Raw genomic sequence first — 17,624 nt, forward strand, 5'->3', positions numbered from 1 at the left:
GCCTCAGAGAGTCAGTCTGGGTCTTGAATAAGAACATCAGGGATCAAACTCCTCGTGTAGATAGCAACCTTCTCGGTCCTCAGAGACTTCTTCAGACACAGACAAAGGAGCAGAGATGTACAAAATCTTTCCCTGCAGTTGGTGGGTAGCATTGGCCTCATATAAATTCTTTGAAACTGGCATTCTGCTTTTAAGCGATCAGCAGACCAGGACCCTCTGTGTCCTGGCTTCACTTCAGCTTTTGTCCAAGCCTAGGGGGATCCTGAGCTGCAAGTTTCATAGGCCACATCCGCACCAAATATTTAAAGTCCAAGGCTTTGCCCCAAACAAACCTAGGAAAGGTAATTTGTTAAGGGTGGTGGGAACTGGAACTCTGTGAGAGGAAAACCACAGTTCTGTGAGAGGAAAACTCTCTGTGTCGTGAAATTTTACTCAATATTGATCCAGAGTAGATTCCAACGTACTGTATAGTGAGCAGAGTAACAAGTTAAACACGTTGCAGGATTCCCCAAAAAACAGACCAGAGGCAATTGTATTTCATCCAGCAGAGCTTTACTGCTACTGAAGGCAAATGAGCACCATGGTCACAAATCCATTACATTCAGGATTGGCACTGTCCATAAGAAATCCAGTTGCAGCAGACTGTAACTTAAACTTACAAGTACATATAATAAGTCTGAACCTTAACACTAAGCATACTATGTACAGAACACCATAACAGAAGGAAGAGCGATAGAAAGAGAAAGGGAAACCCAGGCTCCTTCTGGCCCTACTTTTATACGCAGCATGACCTTGACAGAAAGAGATACAGGTAAGAGAACCAGTTTAAGCCAGCTGCTTGTTTCTTTCACACAGAGAAGCTTCCAGAAGCTTCCAGAACCCTCTTGAATTAAGTAAAATAGGAAAGATCTCTACACATCAGATCAATACTTTCTGCACTAAGAAATGCAAACTGACATTCTGGGGGGAAGCCGTGACTGTTAAAGTGTTATAAAAAGGTAAAGGTATCCCTGACCGTTAGGTCCAGTTGCGGACGACCCTGGGGTTGCGGTGCTTATCTCGCTCTATAGGCCGAGGCAGCCAGCGTTTGTCTGCAGACTGCTTCCGGATCATGTGGCCAGCATGACTAAGCCGCTTCTGGCGAACCAGAGCAGGGCACGGAAACGCCATTTACCTTCCCACCGGAGTGGGACCTATTTATCTACTTGCACTTTGACGTGCTTTCGAACTGCTAGGTGGGCAGGAGCTGGGACCGAACAATGGGAGCTCACCCCATCACGGGTATTCGAACTGCCGACCTTCCGATCAGCAAGTCCTAGGCTCTGTGGTTTAGACCACATTGCCACCCACATCCCTTTAAAGTGCTATAAATGTGCTTTAAACGTATGATGTGCCTGCCTATGTCCCCAGCATGACTCTGGGCTCAACCACTTGTCTCATGCTTAAAAAGCACAGGTCTGAGTGGTTTTCCCCTTGTTCCAATTCTTTCCCACAGTAAACCTGCTCTTTAGTGCTAAATTGGACCAAAAGTCAACCCAGAGAAATCCTGAATTGCTGTTTGCTCCAGCTGAGCGCTAAAGAGCGATTTTTGCAGTGGCGGCGGGGCAGTAGGGACAGGAGGAAGCATGGCTAAGCCATCTGATGCATGGATTGTTAGTTTAGCAGTCGCTTTTGAAAACAACTGAAGTAATGCCAAGATCTATTTATTTGGAATATGTCCATCTACCTTTTTCGTTAGGGAAATCAAATCAGGTTCCTTTCCAACTTCTGCTCCCACATTAAGTACATTATGTACAAGCTAAATATTAGGAAACACAAGCTGTTTCTCCCCGAGGTGGCCAACTTTTTAATACTATCAAAGCACTTACAGAAGTCCTTCAGGCTTATGGCTTGTGATGTCACGTAGCTATTTTTGGTATCTGTCAACTCAACAATGAATGGTTCTTTCAGCGGACACTTGAAAGCACTTGAAGAAATCCCCAGATTTCTGCGAAAAGGGGGTATCTAGATTTTCTTTTTCTTTTTTTAAATAAAGAATATTAACCCAGCACTCTTCTGGCCACTGTTTCCACTTTAATAAATCCCGCACAAACTAAATATTAAGAGAAAAGTTCGTAAACCTTTTCTGCCTCTGCCCCCCCCACCCCCAAGATGGCAGAGAACACTTCCAGGCTATTATTGAAACATTGACAGAATCTCTTCAGCCTTTATGATTTGTGATGTCACCGAGCTATTTTTGGTACTGTTCGACTAAACAAGGAATATTCTGTGTAAGCAAAGAGCTATTCTGTGTAAATATTCATTTTAAGGAAGTAAACAAGCAGGGGCAGGAACAGTTCAAAATGGCCAAGAAGTTTCAACTGTTAAGTGGTTTTCAAAAGAAAAGTAGGTACCCCCCCCCCGGCACATATAATTAGTGGAGTCAGTGATCCCAAAGACAACCCATTTTTTGAAGCATATGTAGTACACACAAACCTAGTGAGGCAAATCAGTGTGGGAAAACAGTGCAGAGTGAAAGGATACTCCTTCCACCAGAGCAGAGCTGTTTTCCCCTGCTGCTTTTAAATAAATCAAAACTTCAATCCTATGTACCCCTAGGCCTACTTACTGCATACCCTCCAACATTTCTCCAATGAAAACAGGGACATCCTATTCCATACACGCCAACATTTCTCCAATGAAAATGGAGATGCCCCCTCCAACATTTCTCCGATGAAAATAGGGACATCCTAAGGAAAAGGGAGACATTCGGGATCAATTCTGGGACTGTCCCTGAAAAATAGGGACACTTGGAGCGTCTGCTTATTGAACTCAATGGGATTTGCTTCTGAATGAACTTGTATAGAATTGCCGTGAAAGGGGCAGGAGATCTTGGGGATAACTCAGATGGAAATTCCCAGGTGTCAAAAATGGTTATTTATGTATGCCCCAAAACAGAAAGCGAGTGAGGTCCCAACTAAAGAAGAATGGCAACATAAACTGATGGAATATGTGCAGCTTGTGGATCTAACATATAGAATAAGAGAAGAATAAGAACATATGTTTAAAGAAGATTGGAAAATGTTTATTGAATATATGGAGGAAAATGTGTATATTTGAAAATGTGGGCAGCATTAAGATAAATCCAGCAGTGTAAATAAGTTTTGGTGGATGTAATAATGGAATACCGTATGGTTTAGTTTATATAAAATAAGCAGGGATTTATGTTGTGCAAAATGAACCATGGAAAGAGAGGGAGGGAAGTCATCGATATTTTAAGGTTGTTTAAGTAAGCTACAAGAAAGAAGAATCCACCTAAACATTAGGAAGAACTTCCTGACAGTAAGAGCTGTTCCACAGTGGAATTTGCTACCAAGGAATGTGGTGGACTCTCCTTCCTTGGAGGTCTTTAAGCGGAGGCTTGACAGCCACCTGTCAGGAATGCTTTGATGGTGTTTCCTGCTTGGCAGGGGGTTGGACTGGATGGCCCTCGTGGTCTCTTCCAACTCTATGATTCTACGATTCTAAGTGAATTTTCTAAAATGTAAAACAGAAATTTAATAAAAATTATGTTTCTAAAAATGAAAGGGGCAGGAGATCCAATCCAAAGAACCTCAAGATTTCGTATGGTTCAATCCTCATCCTTTTCATTTATCCTTCTATCATCTTTCATGTGCCACCATGCGCCATGTGCCACCATGCGCCACATGCCTCTTGGCTTAGCTGTGCTCTTCTTTGAATCCTGCTTCATGTTCTTGGAATGGCTTTCTGTCACCAGTACGTCTCGCTTTATGGGATTACTGAAAACTAATCTCTTTCCTCTTGTTCCTATATTTTCCTTTCTGAATTGGTATTGGCACAGGGACTTCTGTTTGGGCAATGGGGCTTCCCCTCCCTCTCTGTTTGATACCACCCAATATAACTTGAACGCTCTGTAGGGCGAATACAAAATTTCTTATGCTCAGCAATTATTTGTGGGTTAGATAGTGAGGAACGGGCTGGGCTCAATCCCTCAAAATCTCTTAAATCACACCCACACCATGCAATTTGATCACTCTCATGGCAGCTACAATCCCAGGGCCTTTAACAAACTACGGTAGCTTTCCTTCCTATGGTTTTCCAATGACTGTTAAAGTAGTATAAGGGTGCTTTAAATCACATATGGCGTGGAGGGACTTTTAGTTTGCCTCCTGAGGAGGCCTGGTGCCTGGTGCTCCAATTGCAGTCTGCTGGCTCAAGGTGTGAATCAAGTGCTGTTAAAGTCCCCGAGAAAACAGAATGTTTACTGAACAAATATGGAGACCCTCTGGAAGTGATTAACTCAAGAAAGGGCTTGAGGCAAGAATAAGTTTGTTGTGTGTGTGTCTGTGAGAAAAAGAGAGAAAAGTTATTTCTATGAATGGTTCAGTCCCTGCTGAAATTGCAAAGCGGGCATGTCTCCTTAGCAATTAATTATAATCATAATTAGTTCCAACCCAAGAGCTCATCGTGGGAGAGAGAAGACGACAAAAGGGCCATATTTCTACAAAATGCCATGTTGCTTCACATGATTGCAAGCTGTTTCTGGACAATAATCGCCAAATCCAAGCATTCTCTAAATTTCATGCTCAGAGTAGTGATTGGTAATAAGTTTCAGACAACACAAACAACACACAAAAGGGTAAAGAGCCTCATTAACCCAAGGCAACAGCTGGGAGAAATAGCAGGAAATGGATACCAGCCTGTCAGTTTCATTCTCAGATGTTTTCCTTCCTGACCATACATTGTGACTACATTGACAACTCATGTCCACCCATTCCTGCATCATTCTATAGTGTATAGCAGGCATGTCAAACCTGCGGCCCTCCAGATGTTTTGGCCTACAACTCCCATGATCCCTAGCTAGCAGGACCAGTGGTTGGGGAAGATGGGAATTGTAGTCCAAAACATCTGGAGGGCCGCAGGTTTGACATGCCTGGTGTATAGTGTAGGCTCCATTAGTTATTGATTCGTTATGTTTCTATCTCAACTTTCCTCTATGGAAACATAAATTGTTCCTGCCTCGTTTTTATCCTCACAACAACCCTGAGAGGTAGGTCAAAGTTACCCAGTGAACTTGGATCTCCCTGGTCCTAGTCTGACGGACTGAATTGTGACACCTTTTGCAGGACTGGTGGCAGGTAATCACGCCAAGCCATGTCTATGACTTGGCTTGTATGCTGGATCAGGTCGCCCATGACATAGCTGTCAAGTTTTCCCTTTTCTCGTGAGGAAGCCTATTCAGCATAAGGGAATTTCCCTTAAAAGAAGGGAGAACTTGACAGCTATGCCTGTGAAACCCTGAGGAACTCTGCTGTTACGTCAAGTGCCCTCAGTTATTAGCCAAACTTAATTTGACTGTGGAGCCTTTTTGTCTGATCTGGATAATCTCTGTCCCTTTCAGTAATAACATGTAATACCAGAGGCATTTTCTGCCCCTGCTGTTGGCCATCGGACGATTGTTTTCCTGCAATAACTTGTGTTTTTCAGCATCTGCGTGGTTTATTTGAGTGCTTAAATAGCACGCCCTAAAATATTCACCCACACTTCCTTCCAAGAGCAACACAACGAGGAGCCCCTGCTTAAACTTTTGCCCCGCTGTGTTGAGCCACTGCTTCCCACCCAGGTAGGCTCCATCGGCACATCTATACCACCAAGAAACAGATCTGCTGGGAAGGGTAGTTCTCTGGGTAGGGAAAGAAGCAGGAATGGGAAGAATTACCATCACCCTCACCAAATGACAATTTCCAGTATTGGGTGGGGAGCGGGGAATTAAGGCCAATCAAAATTGGTACACTGAGGTAGGTGGGTGGGTGGCCGTCACCATTCCCCCCCTCTTCACAACAACCCTGTGTTTTCTATAAGGCTGAAAGAAAATGGCTGGCTTAGCTCACCCAATAAGCATCATAGCTTATTGGATTTGAATCAAAGCACATAGAGTTCAGAGGTGTACTGCTTTTGTATATGGAAGTTTCTATCTACCTATCCTATCCACCATGAATTCATCTACTCCAGAGTTGCCCAATAGAAAGCTTGAGGGGGGGGGTACTTTCTTCTCAAGGCCTTTTGGGAGTCCCCAATCTGGCTGACTGCACTCCCTCTTACTCTAGTGTCTCAGCATCAGTCTATTGCCCTGCTGTATCCCTCTAAATTAAAATTTGGGTGTCAAGAGCTGAGTTTACTGTAAATGCAGACCCTCAGTGTCCCTATTTTCCAGGGACAGTCCCAGATTTACAGAAGCCATCCTTGGTTCTGATTCGATCCTGGAATGTCTCACTCTTCCTTAGGACATCCCTATTTTAATCGGAGAAATGTTGAAGGGTATGGAGTTATGTGACCCCCTGAGCCAAGGAGATAAGTAACTATACAACCTTTAGAAGACATCTGAAGGCAGCCCTGTATAGGGATTTTTTTTAAATAAAAAAAGTTTAAAGTTGTATTATGTTTTTATATCTGTTGCAAGCTGCTCAGAGTGGCTGGGGCAACCCAGTCAGATGGGTGGGGTAGAAATAATAAAATCATCATCATTATTATTATGGAATAGGGCATCCCTATTTTCATCTGAAAAATGTTGGAGGATATGTAAATGTTGGTGGCTGTGGAATCGAATGAAGCTAACATTATTTAGTAAAAATGCAGAAGGGATCTCCGAGCATTTACTAGGCAGGAAATTGGGCCTCCAAGTTTAGGTTGTTTGCAAACACAGAAACTTGTTGCTACTTTTTGCTTTTTCCAGCGAGTCATTGCAGCCCAAGCAACAATGCATAGTATTTGAAAAACCTCCTCTCTTTGCTGTCTCTTTGGGACTGCAGTGCCCTTGGCAGGTCTCACAAAACGTTGCTTGTGGAGGGCATTTGGCTTAGTGAATCACATGACTGTGTAGGACAGGGGTCCGCAAAATTTTTCAGCAGGGGGCTGGTCCACTGGCCCTCAGACCTTGTGGGAGCCTGGACTATATTTTGAGGGGGGGGGATTATGCAAGAGTACCACAAGTCCCGGTGGCTGCTTACCTGTGTCTCGCGACTGGCAGGGGCTGGCAGCGGCGGGACGATGAGCAGCGTGCGAAAGGGCTGCTTAAAATGGCGGCTGCTCGAGCGCTGCTGCTGCTGGCACCGACAAAGCCCAGCCCCCTTCCTCCTCTAGGCAGGGCGGGGAGAAGTCAGGAGGGAGGGAGGAGGCGCCGCCGCCGCCGTGTGAGAGGGATTCCCAGACTGTCCGCGGGCCGGATCCAGAAGGCAATTGGGCCTGATCCGACTGCTTTCATTTATGCCTCCGTGTTATCAGCAGACACGACACTCATTCTCAGCATTGCTTGAAATCTACTTGGGCACCTAACAACCAAAGGGGGGGGAACTGTCACCGTAACAGGACTCAAACTCATTCAGCTATCCCCAAATTTTATGGCCATATTTCCATTCACGTGCACACTACAAGACCGAATGAAATTAATTTTCCTACGGCTGCAATTTCTGGATTGAGCCATAAGGCTGTTTCGGGTTATTACTAATTTCCTGTTCTCTCTTCGGTCGCACACAGTTAGAGCACGTGCCCAGAAATACACACGGATTTGCAGTTCCCATCCTCCGCCCCACATTTGCCTCGTGTTATTAGCTGGCTTCAAAACGTGCCAGCCTCATAACAGCTAATTCAATATTTCCCTGCTTGCCATATGGTTTATTGCCCACAACAGCTCAACAGAAGAGTAAACAGGAGGAGTTAAACTTGATAGGTCAGAAAAGCTCTGTAGAAGTAAATGACTCTCTTAGAACAGCTGCTTAGCGGAGACATAAGCTGCATTTCCCATTTTCGGCGGTCTCTGTTTAAATGTGCACTGACTGCAGGATTGTCGTCTATCTCTGCATGTCGACAGCATGGTGACGAAGGCAATCTTTTTCTGACAAGGAGACTCCCACACCCCGACTTTTCATTCGGATAAAACAGCTGTGGCGATATTGATTGGAAACTGATTAGAAGTCCTTCATGTTCAAACACTGCTGTAATAAGGTTCACGTTCTCACATACCTACGCAAGCATCCACACAGACTTCCCTTTAAACTTTGTATGCATTTGGGATCACAGCTAGCAAAAAGGGGCATAAAATAATGCAAAAATGTCTCCCATGCATTTAAAGCACATATCCCTAGGAATTGTAGTTTGCTAAGGGTGCTGGGGGTAGTAGCTTTCTTACACCAGCCCAGGGACCAAAAACCACTGGGAGCTTCCAGCGGCGGAAATGAGAAACCTATTTCTCCCAGGGGGCCACATTCCCTTTTAGATAATTTCCTGTGGTGGGGGAGGTGGCAGCGGTGGGTGGTGCCCGAGGCAAGAATGGGTGGAGCAAGGAATGTGAATGTTACCTTGGCAAAGTAGCCGCCCAGAGAGGCTGGGGAGGCCCAGTCAGATGGGCGGGGAGCAATACATTACTACTACTACTACTACTACTACTACTCTACACACACACAGTGGCGTAGCGTGGGTTGCCAGCTCCCGGGGCCACAAGGAGGGGGTAGGAGAAAGGAAAACAAAGTATGCGTGTACATTCGACTGCCCAACAGCATCCACAGCACCCAAGAGAATGCAGCTGCAGAGATAAGAAAAGAAGAGTCGTTCCGTTGTCTGGAGAGGTCACTTCCTGGATCTCATGGAAAAGCCGTTTTCCATGGAGCCCGGCAACGGAAGCATGCAGCTGTATTGCGATGGCACGAGGTGTTGAAATTTCGCGCCTCCTAACAATTTTGCAGCCGAGGCAATTGCCCCTGTGTCTCCCTACCAGTGCCGGATTTACGTATAAGCTAAAGAAGCTATAGCTTAGGGCCCCACTCTCTTGGGGGGCCCCCCAAAAAAAAATAAAGGAAAAAAACCTGGATGTGCATTTCAAAAATATACGCTAAAAAAACAAAATAAAACCTACATACAGCAAGTGTTTTGTGTTGTGTAGGCTCCTATGATGTAAGTAATGGGCATATATAACATATATTCAACACACACAAAAAGCGACAATTTGTTGTTGACAAAGTACAGCTGGACATATAAAGGGCCCCATTACTTTCAGTAGCTTAGGGCCGCATCAAACCTAAATCCGGCCCTGCTCCCCATGCTATGCCACTGGGCGCGCGCGCGCACACACACACACACACACAGAGACCGCCATGGAGGCAAGCAAGAAGCATGATCACAGTTGAAGAAGACATTCCAGGCAACTGAAAAACACCCAAGAAGGATATGAAGTAGGGCTACTGAAGGGTGTAGCCTGTGGAGAGGGTGTGTGGCCTGGGAAGAGCCTGAGGGCCAAACAAAGAAGCCTGGAGGGCCACATTTGGTCCCAGGGCCTGGTGTTTCCCACCCCTGCTGCTAAGTGCTTTAAAATCATCCCACTGGAGAACAGAGCCTTTGCTTTTCACAATATCAGGATATAATTGGGCATATTTATTACAGAGAGCTGTTTCCCCTCTGAAAACTGGGTCAGTGGCTTTGTACACAGACAAGAACAGCCCTGATGTTTTGCAGATTCTGGGCACAGTGGCAGAGTTCAGGAGTCAGCTAGCAACCAAGCCTCTCCGTGGCCCCATTTGGGACGTCAGCAGTTCAAGATAAGGGAGAGAGCAGGGTTCAGCTTTTGGATGCATTCAAAGCTAAATGGCTTTGACTAGACGGCCCTTTGGACCGATCCAGCAAGCCTCTTCTTATATTTTTATGGGAGACCATAGCAATGCATAACATTTGAAGGCTGGATCCAAATTTCAGTGGGCCCCCAGGCAATAATACAGTTCAGGAGACTTGTTTGATTTGGCGAGGCCCCACCTAAAGTCAGTGTCTGTCCCAGAGTTCCCTGTGCTAATGCAAAGATTGACTGTAGCAAGAGTATGAGTGTCCTAGCGTTGCCCCGTATAACCATGTTTGATTAAAATGTCACAATTGCAACGAGGTTCTGCAGTTCCTTCAAAGGTTTTGTCAACAGCAGCCCATGGACTTTGGCACACAGAATGCGATGAGATCCGTTGAACATGCTTCTGCACAGCACATTTCATGCTGAAGTCTGATAGCAAACCCTCCAAGTGTCCCTCTTTTCCAGGGACAATCCTGGATTTACAGACGTCGTCCTGGTTTCTGACTTGATCCTGTAATGTCCTGCTTTTCGTTAGGACGCCCCTATTTTCAATGGAGAAATGTTGGCGGAAATGGAGTTATGCGACCCACGAGCCAAGGAGATAAGTAACTATACAACCTTTAGAAGACATCTGAAGGCACCCCTGTATAGGGAAGCTTCTTTTCCCCCCGTTTACTGTTTTATTGTGTTTTTATATATGTTGGAAGGCGCCCAGAGAGGCTGGGACAACCCAGTCAGATGGGTGGGGTATAAATGATAAAATTATCATTATGGAATAGGACGTCCCTATTTTCATTGGAGAAATGTTGGACGGTATGTGACAGATAGACAAGTCCCACACCTCGCAAGCTGTCTCGGGTAACCTACGTAGCTAGTCCTCCTAGCTGCAAAGATAAGCTTTAATGTGTGACGGTAAAGACTTCAGACTGCGTTCTCCATTGTGAACATGTTGCTCACATCAGAAACTGATTACTGAAATAAATACTTTCAGTTCCACTGCCTGAGAGCTGAAAGTTGACACATAAATGGGGACCGTTTCCTCTACCTCAAATGAAGCTAAAAAGCCTTTATATGGAGAAGGGGAGGGAGGTTGCCACTTTTAGAAGTGATAGAAATATCTGCCAAAAATCTATTTGGCAGTTGCCTGGTGACTGCTTTTAATGTGGTAACGTGAGAGAGACCCCATCAAATGATTTCTTGGACTGAGTTTTTAACGTGACGGCTATTATCGGCATGTGTTTGCATCATGCAGCCTCCCCACCCCCACCCCCACCCCGGTTTGGGTGGTGGAAGGGATATTATTAAATGAGTAGCAAAACAGCTTGTCATTTTGACTGGCTCAACATAGTGGGAGGGTTGCCATTGATTATTTATTGCAAATTTATTCAAGAAAGGAAAAAGACACACCAAAAAAGGAGACAAAGCGAAAACACCAAAAAAGGGGACAAAGCAAAATGAAAACATCGGCTCACACTCATCAATACATCCATCTTAACTTACACATGCATGCTACCCAAATGGGATCCCAGACTGAAATAGGTTTAACAGAATGTTCATTCAAAGGTAGCAATGGCATTAAGGTCTTCAGGCCAATGCATGATAGATGGTGAGGTAAAGGGTGGTGCTGTGGTCTAAACCACTGAGCCTCTTGGGCTTGCCAATGGAAAGGTCAGCAGTTCGAATCCACGCAACAGGGTGAGCTACCATTGCTCTGTCCCAGCTCCTGTGAACCTAACAACAACAACAACAACAACAATTTATTGTTTATACCCCGCCCATCTGGCTGGGTTTCCCCAGCCACTCTGGGCGGCTTCCAACAGAAAAACAAAATACAATAATTTATTAAAGATTAAAAGCCTCCCTAAACAGGGCTGCCTTCAAATGTCTTCTAAAAACCTGGTAGTTGTTTTTCTCTTTGACATCTGATGGGAGGGCGTTCCACAGGGGGGGGGGGCGCCACTAGTGAGAAGGTCCTCTGCCTGGTTCCCTGCAAGTTGGCTTCTCGCAACGAGGGAACCGCCAGAAGGCCCTCGGCACTGGACCTCAGTGTCCGGGCAGAACGATGGGGGTGGAGACATTCCTTCAGGTATACTGGACCGAGGCCATTTAGGGCTTTAAAGGTCAGCACCCACACTTTGAATTGTGCTCGGAAACATACTGGGAGCCAACGTAGATCTTTCAAGACCGGTGTTATGTGGTCCCGGTGGCTGCTCCCAGTCACCAGTCTAGCTGCTGCATTCTGGATTAGTTGTAGTTTCCGGGTCACCTTCAAAGGTAGCCCCATGTAGAGCACATTGCAGTAGTCCAAGCAGGAGATAACCAGAGCATACAGCATCAAACATTAAAAACTTCCCTAAACAGTTGTCTTTTAAAAGTAAACGGACCTCCGGAACGAATTAAGTTCTTAACCTTAGGTACCACTGTACTGTGTTCCTTAGTACTGTATCCAGGCCATAGCTGCCAAGTCTCCCGCTGAAAAATGCGGGATCAGCAGCGGCGTGGCACCGGAAATCACTTCTACGCATGTCTGGACATGCGTAGAAGCAACTTCCGGTGCCGCTCTGCCCGATTTTCGGTGCCCAGGCATGGGCGGAGCGGCACTTCAGACATGCGTAGACATGCGGCACTTCAGACATGCGTAGAAGCGACTTCCGGTGCTGTGCTACCCATGTCTGGGCACCGAAAATTGGGCGGCGCCAGGACCCAAAATTGAGCCTCCCTGGCAGGTAAGAAATCCAGGAGATTTATGGGATTTTTTTCCAATCTGGGCTGCCAGCGGGAAACAGTTTAAAATACGGCGGTTTCCCGCGAAAAACAGGAGACTTGGCAGCTATGATCCAGGCCTGTTACTCATTGTGCCCATTGCAGGCCACCAACCATGAATGACGACTCACTAGGGACTTATTAAGGTACCTTCCAGTGTGGAAGCTACCAACCTGCCGTGTGGGGTCCAAAAGGGACTGCTTGTGCAGTTTGGCTTAGTATGGCATCCAAACTGGGAGTCCCCATTAAACTTTCTCCTCCCCAACTGTGGGCTGTAGCCAAGAACAACCCTTGGCTACAGTCCGTGTTTAGGAAGAGGGGAGGTTTCCCCTGTTGCTGCAACTGCGTCTATACCAGGCATCCCCAAACTTCGGCCCTCCAGATGTTTTGGACTACAATTCCCATCTTCCCCAACCACTGGTCCTGTTAGCTAGGGATCATGGGAGTTGTAGGCCAAAACATCTGGAGGGCCGCAGTTTGGGGATGCCTGGTCTATACCTAGAGGCTAGAAGCATTTGTGTATATCCAGAACACTGTGAAAGCTGCTGTGTTTCTCGAAACCACAACCCTGAAATTAAGAGTCTCGTGCTCTTCTGACTGAGCTATCCATTCAGACCATTCCCTGGCCTAACAATTAATTTGTAAAATAAAAACCACCACCACTCTGAGTCTGTATCTGGTCAAGGAGAACACAGGAAAAAACTCCTGCTAGTTCTTACATTGATTTGCAAGTGATACAGGGGCATTGGTTATGTGTCTTTCTTGTAATCCACATGCTATGAAGCAGTTCTGGTCTGAACATGACCTTTCTAGAGATATGCAATCAGCAAGGGCTGCTGGAAAACCCTGCATTTTCTGGATGCCATTTTCTGGATGCTTTCATCAACTACCTGTATACAGTTATATTTGTCCCAGGCTGATCTTGACCTCAGAATTTGATTGCTTCAATTCTCCCTTGGTATTAGTTCATTTCTTTCTCGCAGCTTGTTGAGAAGATGGCAGAGTGGCTGTTTACTCCTGCCTAAGCCATGGGTTCTCCAAGGTGACTGTGGTGGGCATAAATGGGAAGGACAGAGGAAGAGCTGAGAAGCTGTCACGAAAAGAAACTGGACAGGCAGTTTCGGACCTGATCTTTAGCTCTGACTGTCCATACAGCCACAAAACACTGTGGTGGCTGAAGGTGTGATCGCTGCATATTCATGATGGCTGCTGTTTTTCTGATAACCACTGGCCTAGGCAGTCATAGTATGCAATAAATAATTGCAATAAACAGATAACTTCTCAAATAACCTTTTATAGCCCATCTCAGCAAGTGGCTGCCACCACATCTTGTGGCAGTGAGTTCCATAAATCAATACTCTCTGGCTCCCTGCCAATCAGTTGCAGTTTTATGACCCCCAGGGTCTAGGCCGATTCTCAACACAAATAATTTGGATCACTGCTGTTGTTTTAAGCTGGAAGCAGGCCAACAGCTCTGCTTCCAGCCTTCTAAAAAAATGTAAGCAATTGTTGGGATGGAAGGGTTTTAATTAATTTTGTGTGTGAGGGAAAGGGTTAGATCCCCCCCCTCTTGATCATGATTTCGGGAGCCGAAATGATGGGTTGACATCTTGCATTTTGTTTCGGTGTGTGGTTTTTTTTTTTTTTTACATTTCTGCCTTCGTTTTTGCTTTTAGGCAAGGGGAAGAATGCCTTTGGGGTTCAGGTCCTTCATTTTAAAGGTGTCATAGAAATACTGCTGCTTTGAAGTTTGGCAAGCTGTATTTTACAAAATTGTTTATTATTTGTAGTGCCCTTTGTGATCACCCTCGAGGGCCTTTCCCACCACCCTTCTGGATTTCAGAAACTACAGAATAAATCCTGCTCAAGGATAAAGCAAGAAGCCTCTGGAGGGAAGAGTGCTATTGCACTCAGATCCTTCTTATAGGCTTCCAATGGGCCTTAAGATGCACCACTGGCCTAATCCAGGAGGCTCTTCTTAAGTTCTTAAGAAAACACCCTCAGCAATGCTCCTTGGATATGCAACTACATGAACTCAGCTGTAGCTATTTGTGCAGAGATTTTAAAAAGTGAAGAGGCTGCAAGTTCAGCTGCTTTGTGGTAGGGCTTCTTCTTGCAGACTGGCAGGGCTATTGTAAACCTAAGATTGCAAACATCTCAAACAATGGCCCTGGAGCGCTTTTGCCAGTCTCCGTTGCCTAGGAGCCCTTCGTCTCCTTGGATGACACTGATCCTTCTCTTGTTGGAAAATGAAAATTTTTTTCCCTTTCCGCATTTACTCAAAAGCCCCTGTAGGAACGCTCAGGCTCCTGCCTGTCTTCAGGCCTTGCGTTTGGAGATGAAGTAATGGAAAATGAGATTCCCATGAGGCCAGGAGGCGATACGTGCAGAAACAAAAGGCTGCTGCCACATGAAAGCCACCGTTATCTCATGCAAACGGTTTTCTTCTCATTTCATAGGAAGATTCTATGAGGAAGGGCTGTGGCTCTTTGGCAGAGCATCTGTTGTGAATGCAGAAAGCCCAGGTTCAAATCCTGCCTGAAACCCTGCAGAGCCCCTGCCAGTCAGTATAGACAATACTAGATGGAATACCAACAGTATAAGGCAGCTTTCTGTGTTCTCCTGGTAAAAATAAAGGGGCTTCTGTAACTTCAGGATCAAAATATCACGTTGGGTGTCTTAAAGCTGCAAAACTAGTGCCTTAGGAACTTGAACTATTTTTACAACTGTACAGAGGCCAGCCTCCAAAGAATGAGAAATATTTCTGCTACCGCAGAGCAAATTCTTGTTTTCTTATCATACCCGCAAACCTGGGAATGAACAAAGTAACCTACAGTACAGGGTGCATGAAGGGAAATTCAGCAGAAATCACACCCCCTGCAACACGCTCTCTGTGCCTCTGCTACATCACACTGTGACTTTTGTTACCCTACTAACCAGTGCAGGGAAACTCACCATGAGAAAATACCAAAATGATGTAGGAGGAGGACTATTTGCCATAGGCATTTGCCATTTTTAGGAGCATCCCTGTGGTGGGTGGAACTTCTGTTCCTTCTCAAAATATGACTGGATGCTAATCAGGAGGATGCTAATCAATTTGTAACAAGAGGTTTTATTATTGCCTTAGGGACTCGTGGTTTTAAACTGGGAACAGACAGCAGTACTTAGGCACAAAGCATACATACATTTGCCCAACCTTTCCTCAAGCCTGGAGGTCCCTGCTGTTGGAATTTCTTTCTTCACCTAAACCATAACAAACAAGGGTTGGATGGCAAGAGGTTGGATGACCATCTGTCATGGATGCTTTAGCCAAGATAAAGGTAAAAAAGGTAAAGGTCCCCTGGACTGTTAAGTCCAGTCAAAGGCGGCTATGGGGTTGCGGCGCTCATTTCACTTTTCAGGCCGAGGGAGCCGGCGTTTATCCAGACAGCTTTCCGCGTAATGTGTCCAGCATGACTAAACCGCTTCTGGTGCAACAGGACATTGTGACGGAAACAAGAGCTCATGGAAATGCTGTTTACCTTCCCGCTCGTAAAATTCCCTAACAATGCATACACCCAACTTGCATGGCCCTTCCCTGCCCTCTGCTGAGGGAAATGGGTTGCAGATCAAATGTATGCAGTATCACTATGCCAAATGTTGCCATGGAGGCAGAGAAATGGGTGCCTCTGCTCCTCCATCTAACATTCCCAGGCAGCCTTTACTTCACAATTTTTGTTTTTTTAAAAAAGCAGCACAGGGAAGAACAGATATTAAATGATCAAATTTACACCAGCTTCAGTGTTGTTAACACGCAACACAGAGCTGTTTTCTGAAGTAATGCCCCATAGCGCAAGTTGCAGGATTTGGCTTATACAACTGTATTTGGTATGTAATTAAAAAGCTAAACCTACCGGGGGGGGGGGAGGGAGAGGGGGAATGACTTATTAAGTAGCTTAAATAACCACAAGCAAGTGCCAGCAACATTCCTAATGAAGAAAAAAAAGTTAGATTACACAAGATAAAATGAAAAATGAAACCGCTTGGAATACTTAAAAAAAAAACCAAACCCTTTTGTTAAATGCTCCCAAGCAACAAGTATTGGATCATGTATCTTATTCTCCTTTTTATCAGAACTTGATCTTCATGTCCCTACACAAGGCAGACTTGCACCACTTGTAGCAACAGCTGTGCAGAAAGGCATAATGGCCCCCCTTCACACGCAGTAATCCAACTACCATTTTTCCGTGGTGTCAATCCATGCGAGGGGTGCATGGATATAGCGACCGCATGGGCAGCGCCAATTGCACAGGTCTTTCCTACCGGATCAGCATTCAGCTGGGCACACTTGCGTGAGCTTTCCATAGCCACTCTGGCACAGCCCACACGGCTATGATATTCAAACACACCTGCAAAAATGAACCCCTGGGAAGCACCTCTCATGCAGCGGCCATCAAATAAGATGTGGGAAAGGAATTAACACACATCAAAATCACAGGCGCGTAGTGGGCAGACAAGCCTCAAAACATCTAATTTCTGGGCAAGGAGTTTTAGTGTGAAGTAGCAACTGGACTCTTAGGAACGAGAGCATTTACATAGATCCGTTTCAGCTGTTTTGGGACGGGGAGAGTATGGGTTGCTCTGATGGGTTATTTATTCAGAAGCCAGACAGAGAGAGAGCACCTCTATTAGTTCTGCTGGTGCAGCAACTCTCAGCAGGGCTAACCTGGAGCTGCTCTTGAATGCTTCTAGACCACACAGCTAGGATAGACACACTGTTCTGCAGTCCTTGCTGGGGCATAGGCTTCGGATGTGGCACGGGGGGGGGACGACTTCTATTTGACACCAAAGGAATGGCATATAGATGCTTTTTTATCATCAATATGAAATGGGTGCAAAGGGGACAGGGACCAGAGACTTCCGATTCAGTATCACCAGCCTGTATACAGCGTCTCTATCTCTTCTTTCCATCATAAATCATGAAGAGTCATGGCTGAGTGTTGCCAGCATCTGTTTCGCATGCAAGAAGTTTCAAGTCCCTATCTGAAATGCAGGAGAACTGCTGTCAGTCAACAAGAGACAATATTGAGCTGGATGTGGAGGCAGGCTAACAAAATCCAGGCTTAATCCAGGCGAAGTACTGCTAATCAGCAGGACTGGGGCTCAACTCATTTGGGGTGGGGCGCTGCATCTCTCAAAGAGTGGGGGAAGTACTCAAAGAGTAACATCAGAGAGCTGAGGTGGTCAAAGGTGCTTTTATGCAGCTTAGATGTGCGCA

This window comes from Zootoca vivipara, chromosome 7 (genome assembly GCF_965207765.1).
Source record: "Zootoca vivipara chromosome 7, rZooViv2.hap1.1, whole genome shotgun sequence".
NCBI lineage: Eukaryota > Metazoa > Chordata > Lepidosauria > Squamata > Lacertidae > Zootoca > Zootoca vivipara.